The sequence below is a fragment of the Dasypus novemcinctus genome, chromosome 2 (genome assembly GCF_030445035.2).
Source record: "Dasypus novemcinctus isolate mDasNov1 chromosome 2, mDasNov1.1.hap2, whole genome shotgun sequence".
In the NCBI taxonomy this organism is placed as follows: domain Eukaryota; kingdom Metazoa; phylum Chordata; class Mammalia; order Cingulata; family Dasypodidae; genus Dasypus; species Dasypus novemcinctus.
The window spans coordinates 77,382,071-77,391,109 of NC_080674.1; positions in this window are offsets into that span (position 1 = coordinate 77,382,071).

A 9,039-nucleotide genomic window follows, 5' to 3' on the forward strand; every position below is an offset into this window, starting at 1 on the left:
AGAATTTGTGCACATTTTTCCCCCTTTAAGTTTCAGAGTGTACTAATAGCAGATCTTAGCGATCACATCCAGAACTCTCACGCTGAATGCCATTAAGTGTTTACTGTTTGGAACTATCTGCTTATCCTGATTTGGAACCAAGTTTATTTATTCAGCATAAAAGGAAGTATTTGAACTCACTCACAGAGTGTGATTCTCTGCAAGTTTCAAAAGTAGCAAGACTGGACAGACGACTTTCAGGACAATAAGACATATTTCTCGGTGCTGAACATATCTTGCCACCAATTGCCAACTGGACAACTATTGCTGTATAGGAGAGCAACATGAAAAAACGCATACATTTTAGTTAATGTAGATAATATGAATGAAAATGAGCCCTTTTTTACTGTTTCCCTTCTGTTTCCTTCGTGATTCAGTGATTTAATTTTAAACCACTCTTGCAAAACTAAACATGTAAACAGTAGTTTTATGAATATTCACAATACTGCCTAGGCAAATATAACAACTTTCCCCATCTCTTTTTCATTTTGCCTTAGAGTTTAGACCTAGCTGGCCCTTTGGAATGGTGGATTTGCATAAAATTTAGGGCAAGAGCAAAAATGGAATTGTAAGTTGATATAGGGCACAGCCCATGGTTTATATTACTTTCTTTCTAACTCTCCTCAACCTCTAGCATAGTATCCCACATAAAGAAGGTATCAGATAAATCGTCAAATATTTGGAAAAACTGAGCAATAGAAAAATCCAGCAGCTGCTCTAGTATATGATGCATGAGAATTAGAATCAAACAATGGGGAGTCTGAAAGGCTGCCTGCAAGCTGAACATTCAGCTATTCCAGTCCCTGCTCTGGACAGAAGGCATAGCAAATCCTTCTTACATCTTACCTAAGTTTTGTTTGTTATATTGGAGCTCCTTTTCTCAGACACTCTTTTCAGGGGCACAGTTTAACCACCATTCCCAAAATATCTTTTCCTCCGTAAGGGAACATTCAGCTCTCCCACTTCTGTGCTAAGAAGCTGATTCTCTCAAATCCTTTTGATCACTGCCCTCTGGATTCTCCCCTTATACTTAAAACCTTGCTTTAATAATTCAGAAGCCACTAATGGAGGAAAGATATGGTACAGTGAATTCCATCAAAGCTTTCTTCTTCTTAGCCAGTGAGTGGAAGCCAGCATTGTGCTCTGCCCCAGGACATTGATGATACTCTCAGCTTAGCGACTCCTATTACCCCTAGGATTTTCCCTTCTCTATTCTTAGGCATAAATCGTCATTCTTCCATTTATTTATGCAGCCTGTGTTTTTCTTGACCCCTCTCTTCTGCCCTGGTCCTTCGACAGCAGTGCTATTAGAACATGTTGACGTAACTTTTGCTCTCTGTTGTAGTTCGTGGAGCTGGAGCCGCTGCCGTACGAGCTGCCGTTACCACAGAAGTTTCTCTCATTCTCAACATGCGGTCTATCCACAAATGGGCAGCTTCTAGGAAAGTCAAGTCCATAACATCATTCTATTTCATGAAACTGTTTCTGGAGGTTGACTGGGTTGGTGGCTTAGAATGTACTGCCTTGCATTGAAAGCATATAAGAGACTTTCCGAGAGGCTACATAATGTTTTACCTTCACAGATTGTCACAGTTTAAAAAATATATTATTTTAGGATTTTTTATATCATTATGTATTTTATTATAACATTTTATATTATTCTGTAATGCTGTGACTGTTCTATTCTAGGTAGGAGATATTTCATTGTTGATAATTGCTATTTTATAAAAAAATGTATGGCCAGTTTTCAAATATGGGATATTAAATGTTTTCATAACAAGACTTGCCAGCATCAAAGAGCATAGGAAAGGCAAGGAAATGAAATCAATATCTGGACCCTAGTTTAAAGGCAAGTGATAAATGATGGACCAAGAAACTAATTTTGGACAGAATTGAGATTAGGATTGTTCATCCATTGATCTGACAGATATTTATTGGGCACTACTATACACAAGACACTGAGTGTACCATGGTACATAAATCTAGAGAGCTAAGTGTTAAACCAGAACAACAAATGGTTTATTGAGAGTTGCAAGTCATGGAGAACCAAGAATTCTTTGGGGAAGAAACAAAAATTACCTGGAAGTAGAAGCCATTTTATATCCCAGCTCAATCTTTCCTCTTCTCTTTCCTTTTCCTGTCCTTTTTAAAAATCTCCTCCAATAGAACTCGTCCATCAGAGGAGCTAATGAAGCCTGATAGAGGCATCACAGGAGAATTAACACCCACATGGCTTAAGAACAGCCAAGGAGGGGAGGGGGAGTATGACCTTTTCCCTTTGTGACCCTTGTCCACTAGGTCCAGGGAAATTTTTAAGGGACTAAGCCTCTGTAGCAGGGAAGTAAACCTGAGTGGAATTTTAAAGCCTAATTTTTGAAGTCAAGTCCGGTAAGACTGAACAAGACCCTGACACATTGAAAACTATGTTATCGTAGAGAAACACTAACTTCAGTCAAGAAACCAGAAAAAAACAAAACAAAACAAAACCCTAACAATGCTAACAAAGAATAGAAACTAAAAAGTCTATTTAAAATAGTAATTTTTAAGGTTGTTCATAAACAAACTCGTGTGAAAATTAGAAAAAGTGAGTTTCCTGGCCCATGGGGGGCTTGGATTGCTAGCTAATACTCTGGTGATCTGAGAAGGAATTATATGTGAATTGGGGTCAAATTTTCAAAATTTAGGTCAAAGGTTTTGTTGCTTATTTAAAGGGATTTCCCACCCAATGCAGAAATCCTTTCTGTAATATTTCCAGCTAAATGCTTTCTTTTTTGCTTTTTAAAGTACACCTCACAGGATTTCAACAAAGCATTGTTTCAGACCTCAATTTTATACTTATTGCCAGATTTCCAAGATACAAATGCCATACGTCCAGAAAAATTCACCCATTTTAAATGGCACTTAATTCAGAGCAATAGTCTCAAAAAGACAAATTCCTAACTCTCTTATATTTAATGTTGCCTCCCAGAATGTCCTCGAATCTTTCAAGAAATTTCAGAATTCTCTCTCAAAGTGAAAATTCTTTGAATTCATGCAAAAATAATTTAGATAAACACTACCAGACAACGCAAAGCGCTTTGAGCGGGAAGGGCTAGGGGTTTTGTGAAATTTAACAATAAACATTACGGGTTTAAAATGACAGAACATTTTCCAGTGTTTTTCTGATGCTTGACAGTCTACCTCCCCCCTACATTGGACCTCCTGGCTGAACAGTGGGAGGTCCGGGTCTTACATTTCTATGACACCACCCTTCCTCTGCACATGTGGTCTTTGTTCATGTTAAATTCTCCCTCAGAATATAGAACGTGTGACATGGTACAACAGCATTCCAAGATGCGTGGAATACAGAAATTTGATGAAAATGGAAAGAAGGCTTCACAAGCCAGCTGTTTTTATTGACCTGGCTTACAAACTGTAGAGTTAAAAAAGTAAACATATGCAGTGGGCCGACTCCATTTGTTGATGTCATCACTTGCCAAGAACCAAAAAGATCTCCACCTTCATTGTTAAACTCCCCTTTATTGAGCAAAGGGTAGTTTCTGGATAAAGTTCAAATTCCTTGAAAGTTCTCAATTTTTAGACCCTCACCGTGTGTGCTGAGAAGAGAGAAAGAAAATAGTATTTTGGAATCCTTAACATTGAAGACCAGCAGGTTTTCAACAGCTATAACTTCTCACACTGCTGTTTAAGACCTTTGGGGTTATTTCTTTTGTCTACCATTGTGGAAATATAAGGCAAAGTCGGGTTAGTCCAAATGCTGTCTTTTTTTTTTTTTTTTTAACTCAAGGGGACACTAGAAACATAAATAGCAATTAAGGTAGCATTTGCTAAAGGCTCAGAGGAGAATTATTTATCAAAATAATTTTTAATGCAGGAATTCAGAGGAGAAAGTAAGCAAAATTGGAAGAAGGCAAACAAACAACAAAAAACCAACACAATAATAGCCCTTGAAATAGTACAATTGTAAGGTAAAGAACTTGACCTTGAGTGGTGGTGGTATGATAATGGGAGCAAACAAGAAAGGAGAATATGAAAAAGATATTAACAGAGAATCACCAAGACTTAGTGGCTGACTAGATGCTGAGGAATGAAGGAATGATGCTGGAAGAATCTAATAGGACTGTGGGAATTTTTTGGAGTCACTAGGGATCGAACCCAGGACCTCATACACGGGGAGTGTTCAACCACTGAGTTACACCCACTTTCAGGGCTGAGGTTTTGAACCGAAGTGACTGAAAATGTTTGCATTAACAGGGTATGGAAATCAGGAGGAAAGATGGGGGGTAGTTTGGATAATTCTGGCTCTTAATTTTTTGAGTGTGAGGTGACAGTTGTATTATATCTTTTTTTTTTTTAAGATTTATTTCTCTCTCCCCACCCCCTCATTGTTTGCACTTGCTATGTCTGTTCGTCTTGTTTCTTTTAGGAGGCACTGGGAATCGAACCCAGAACCTCCAATGTGGGAGGGAGGTACCTAGTTGCTTAAGCCACCTTCATTCCCTGCTTTGTTCTCTCATTGTTTTTCTTCTTGTGTCTCTTGTCACACCAGCTCCCTGTCTTCTTTAAGAGGCACCGGGAACTGTACCATGGACCTCCCGTATGGTAGGTGGGAATCCAATTCCTTGAGCCACATCTACTTCCCGCCCCTCATTGTTTTTGAACTCACTATATCTGTTAATTGTGTGCTCATCTTCTCTTTTTTTTTTTAGAAGTTACAGGAACAGAACCCAGGACCTCCCACATGGTAGACAAGAGCTCAATTGCTCGAGCCACAGCCGCTTCCCAGTGTTTAAATTCTGACCAAAGGCAGTCATTGGTAGCTGCCTCCTTGGATGTGGTACTGTCTGGTTTACTTTTGGCTTTTATACTTGGCTGTAGGAGATCAGATCCAGGTATGAAGTTAACTGTTAATAAGCTAACTGAACTTGGGCACCTGCGTAGTTGCAAAAAAAAAAGCAGCTTTAAAACGAAGGGACTCCCACAAAAACACATAAGCAGTGCTTTGTGGAAATGTGGCAATTTCAACTTAGACAAGGCTTGCAGTCCATCCTCCATCCATTCCTGAAGCAAAGAAGCTTGCTGTCTTACCAGAAGGACCAGAAGTCACTAAGCAATCCCCCAGTAGTGAGGCTGGTCATCAGGAAGTGGGTAGCTTTCCTTAGTTAAAGAGTTTAGCTGGGATGGCCTCGAAGTCCCAACAGCCCCTTAGGGAGCAGCTGAGTACAAGATATGTACCTTTCTATAAAGGTAAGTGCATTTGCATATTCAAATGACCACCATCAACATGTTTATCTCATTGAGGCATTCTTTTTCCCTCTCACAGGTTTATTTATTTCTCCTAACCCTCTTGTTGTTTCCCCCTTGCTGTGTGTTTGTCTTCCTTGTTTCTCTAGGAGGCACGAAGAATGGAGAACCCGAATGGGTACCGCTGATGTGGAAGGGAGGTGCCTAAGCACTTGAGCCACCTCCATTCCCTGCTTTATTGTGTCTTTCATTCTGTTTTTCTTTGCCACGTCTCTTGTTGCATCATCTTGTTGCTGTCATCTTTAGGAGGCACTGGGATTCTCTGCTCCCTACTTTTTTGTGTGGCTCTCATTACATTTTTCTTCTTGTGTCTCTTGTGCCAGCTTGCCATGCCTACCAGCTCCTTTTTTAGGAGGCACCAAGTCCAAACCAGCAACCTCCCATGTGGTAGGCAGGAGCCCAGTCACCTGAGCCATATCTGCTTCCTGAGGCTTCATTTTGATTCATATATGTGAATTGAGAAAAGGAAATTACTCTGAACTTTAAAATGGTAGATCAACAAATTGTTATTTCTACTTTGAAATTACTAAAAGACTGCTTGTTTCTTAAATTGTTTTGAAACACATGCCAAACAGAGAGAAAGATAAAGGATAAATACCAAATATTCATGTACCTACCACCTGGATACAATAAATGTAAACTTCTGCCGTATTTGTTTGAGCAAAGGAAATACAATGTGATAGATATAGTTGATGTCCCTTATCTACTTTCCAAGATCCCACCCCCTTCCCTAATTTCTCAGAAGTTATCACTATTCTCAAAGTGATATGCTCTCCTGTCCATATTTTTTAATACTTTTACTATATCCATAAATCCTACTATGTAATATGTATTTAATGTAATTGTGTTTGTAAATTTCAGATAAATGGCATAACATTGTATTTATCATGTTTTTTCATTCTATTATGTCTTCAAGGTTTATCCCCAATGATATATATAGATGAAGTTTGCTCTTTTTTAACTGTTATACAGTATTTCATTATGGAAATATATCATAATATATTTATCCATTCTGTTTCTAAAAGGCATTTAAGTTGTTTCCAGTTTTTTTTCTAGGAGTTAACAGCCTTTTACATGTCCCTTATAGATGGGAACTTCTCTAGAGGATCTAAGTGTATATGGAATTACTATATTTAAACACACACACATCCTCACCTTACCTAAAGATGGCCAGCTTATTCCTCAAAGTGTGGAAAGTCCACTCCCCTAACATAGGATAAGAGCTCCTGATTTCCCACATCCTCATCTTCACCAAACACTTGCTGTTAAACCTTTTAGTTTTTGCCAATCTAATGGGTGTTTTAATTTCCAGTTCCAGAAGAATAGTGAGGCTACCTTTGAAATCTCCGAGCTCACCTGCTAGAAGTGTGTTTGCCTCTTATCAACAAACTGAGACAGTCTTCTGGAAGGGAAGTATGAGAATCAGGCAGGGAAAACTAAAGCTAGGACCAAGAGCTACTGCCAAAGGTAGCTCAAGCTGAGATGAAGATTAAGCACACCTGAAGGTATAACCAGTGAGAAAGAGAATGATTTTTAAAGATTGATGCGTAACCACTTTCCCAGTGTGGGGTAGAGCACTTTGCCCAGCACCTTTAGATCTTATCTCTTATAAGAGCCACAAGGAACTGCAAGGGGTCATCAGTACAACTATGATCAGTACTAGTGCCTGGACACAAACTGGACCCCAGGTCTCTATTCCTTTGTGATGGCAAACAGCTGATAGTGATTTGTAGGCGTTTACAGTAGGTTCTCTAGCATTCACCTCAGAAGAGGAAACAGATACTTAGAAGAGAGTAAGCATGTTTAAGTTTGTAATTCAATTTATCAGACTATGGAACAGAAGGGCTTTTGCTAGGCAGACTTTGGACTCAGCTTTACCATTTGCTAGCTGTGATACTCTCTGTGTTTCAGTTTCCTCTCCTTTAAATAGAATAATTACATATTCTTCCTAGCATTGTTACAGGCTTGAAAGTAACAGCTATTCCTAGCATAGTGTCAGGGACTTATATGTAGTCAATTCAAGTTTGCAACAAAATGCTTACTTGAGCATTTACTACATGCCAGACATTACTAAAAGCCTTAGGCACACAGCAATGAATAATTAGACCAAGTCACAGACGTCAAGAAACTCACATTCTAGAAGCAGGGGTTCTTAACCAGGGGTCTGTGAGCTTGAACTGGAATTTTAAAAAAATTATTGTGGGGATGTGCAGGTGTGATAAAGTTATTAAATAAAACACAGTATAGTGTGGACTTAGTAAGGGGTCTGTGGTTTTCACCTGACTGGCAAAGGGGTCTGTGCAACAAAAAAAGTCAAGAACCCCTGCTTTACTCTTCTCAACTAGAGGTGGCGTGGCATCACCATCCCAGAGTCCTCAGGATTGGGGAATAAAATATGGACTAGAGTGCACTTACTGGTATTCTACTATAGACTTACTGTGATTCTAGCAATGGAAAAAATTATATCATTGATCTGGAGACAGTGGCCACTGGAGGTGCTGAAGTCAGGGAGAGTGAAGAGGTATAATATGGGGGCATTTTCAGGACTTGGAATTGACTTGAGTAACATTGCAAAGACAGATACAGGTCACTATATATCAGGCATAACCTACAGAATGGAGTGGGAGAGTGTGTGAACTACCATGTAAACTATACTCCATGCTGTGTGGCAATGCTCCAAAATGTGTTTATCAATTGCAATGAATGTACCACACTAATGAAAGAAGTTAATGTGGGAAAAGTGGGAGGTGTGGGGAGTGGGGCATATGGGAATCCCTTATATTTTCTTATGGAACATTTTATGTAATCTAAGTATCTTTTTAAAATAAAATTTAAAAATTAAAAAAAAAGAACCCCTGCTCTAGAGGGAAGTCACATACTACAAACACCCCAATTTATATGCCAGGTGATAAATGCAATTAAGAAAATTAATGTAGGGTAAAGAGGAGAATGAAGGAAGGTGGCCACCTGGCAATCACTTGTCAGGTGATAAATGTTCCTATTTAGGCCATTCTGGTGATTATCTTCTCAGAAACACTTGAGCTCTTTCTCAAGTGAAACGGGGAAAATAATAATGGAATTGAGTGTATGTTTGTTAAATTAAAGTTTAGACAGTATTTCCAAACATTGAATTGTTTAGAACTTTAAGCCAAGAGGAAAAAGCAAGACTGCTGGAAGGCTTACGGATTTTGCATTTACAAAATATTTGAAAGTTCTCCAAATGTATAGGCTTTAGTGAAGTGAAAAAGGACTTCACTAAAAAAAAAAAATCTGTATAAACAAAACATGTACATGTATAAAGCAATGGACAGAGTCTCTAGAGACCTGGGATACACTTTAGGCTCTGTTCCTCCACAGCTGTGGAAATCATGTAACCTCACTTTGCCACTGTTTACTGTTGTCAGTAAAATGATGCTAAGAAGCCATTCAATTCTATAGCTATTCTCTCCCCTCACTACCTCCACTTTTGTTTTTGAGAACTGAAACACTGTTTCATTTCTATTCTGATCCTTAAAAAAAAATCTGATGTCGGTCTGTAACAATTTCCTTTTTGATGTAGAAGTTTCTTTTGCAATAAAGTGCAGTTCCTGCTCCTTCCTAGTTTCTCTCTTTCTCTGGTACAGAGAATGAGTTAGAAAATTTTAACTATCCAAGGGGTCCTGGCACTGTGAATAATGTCTTCTCTGTGATTTCCTC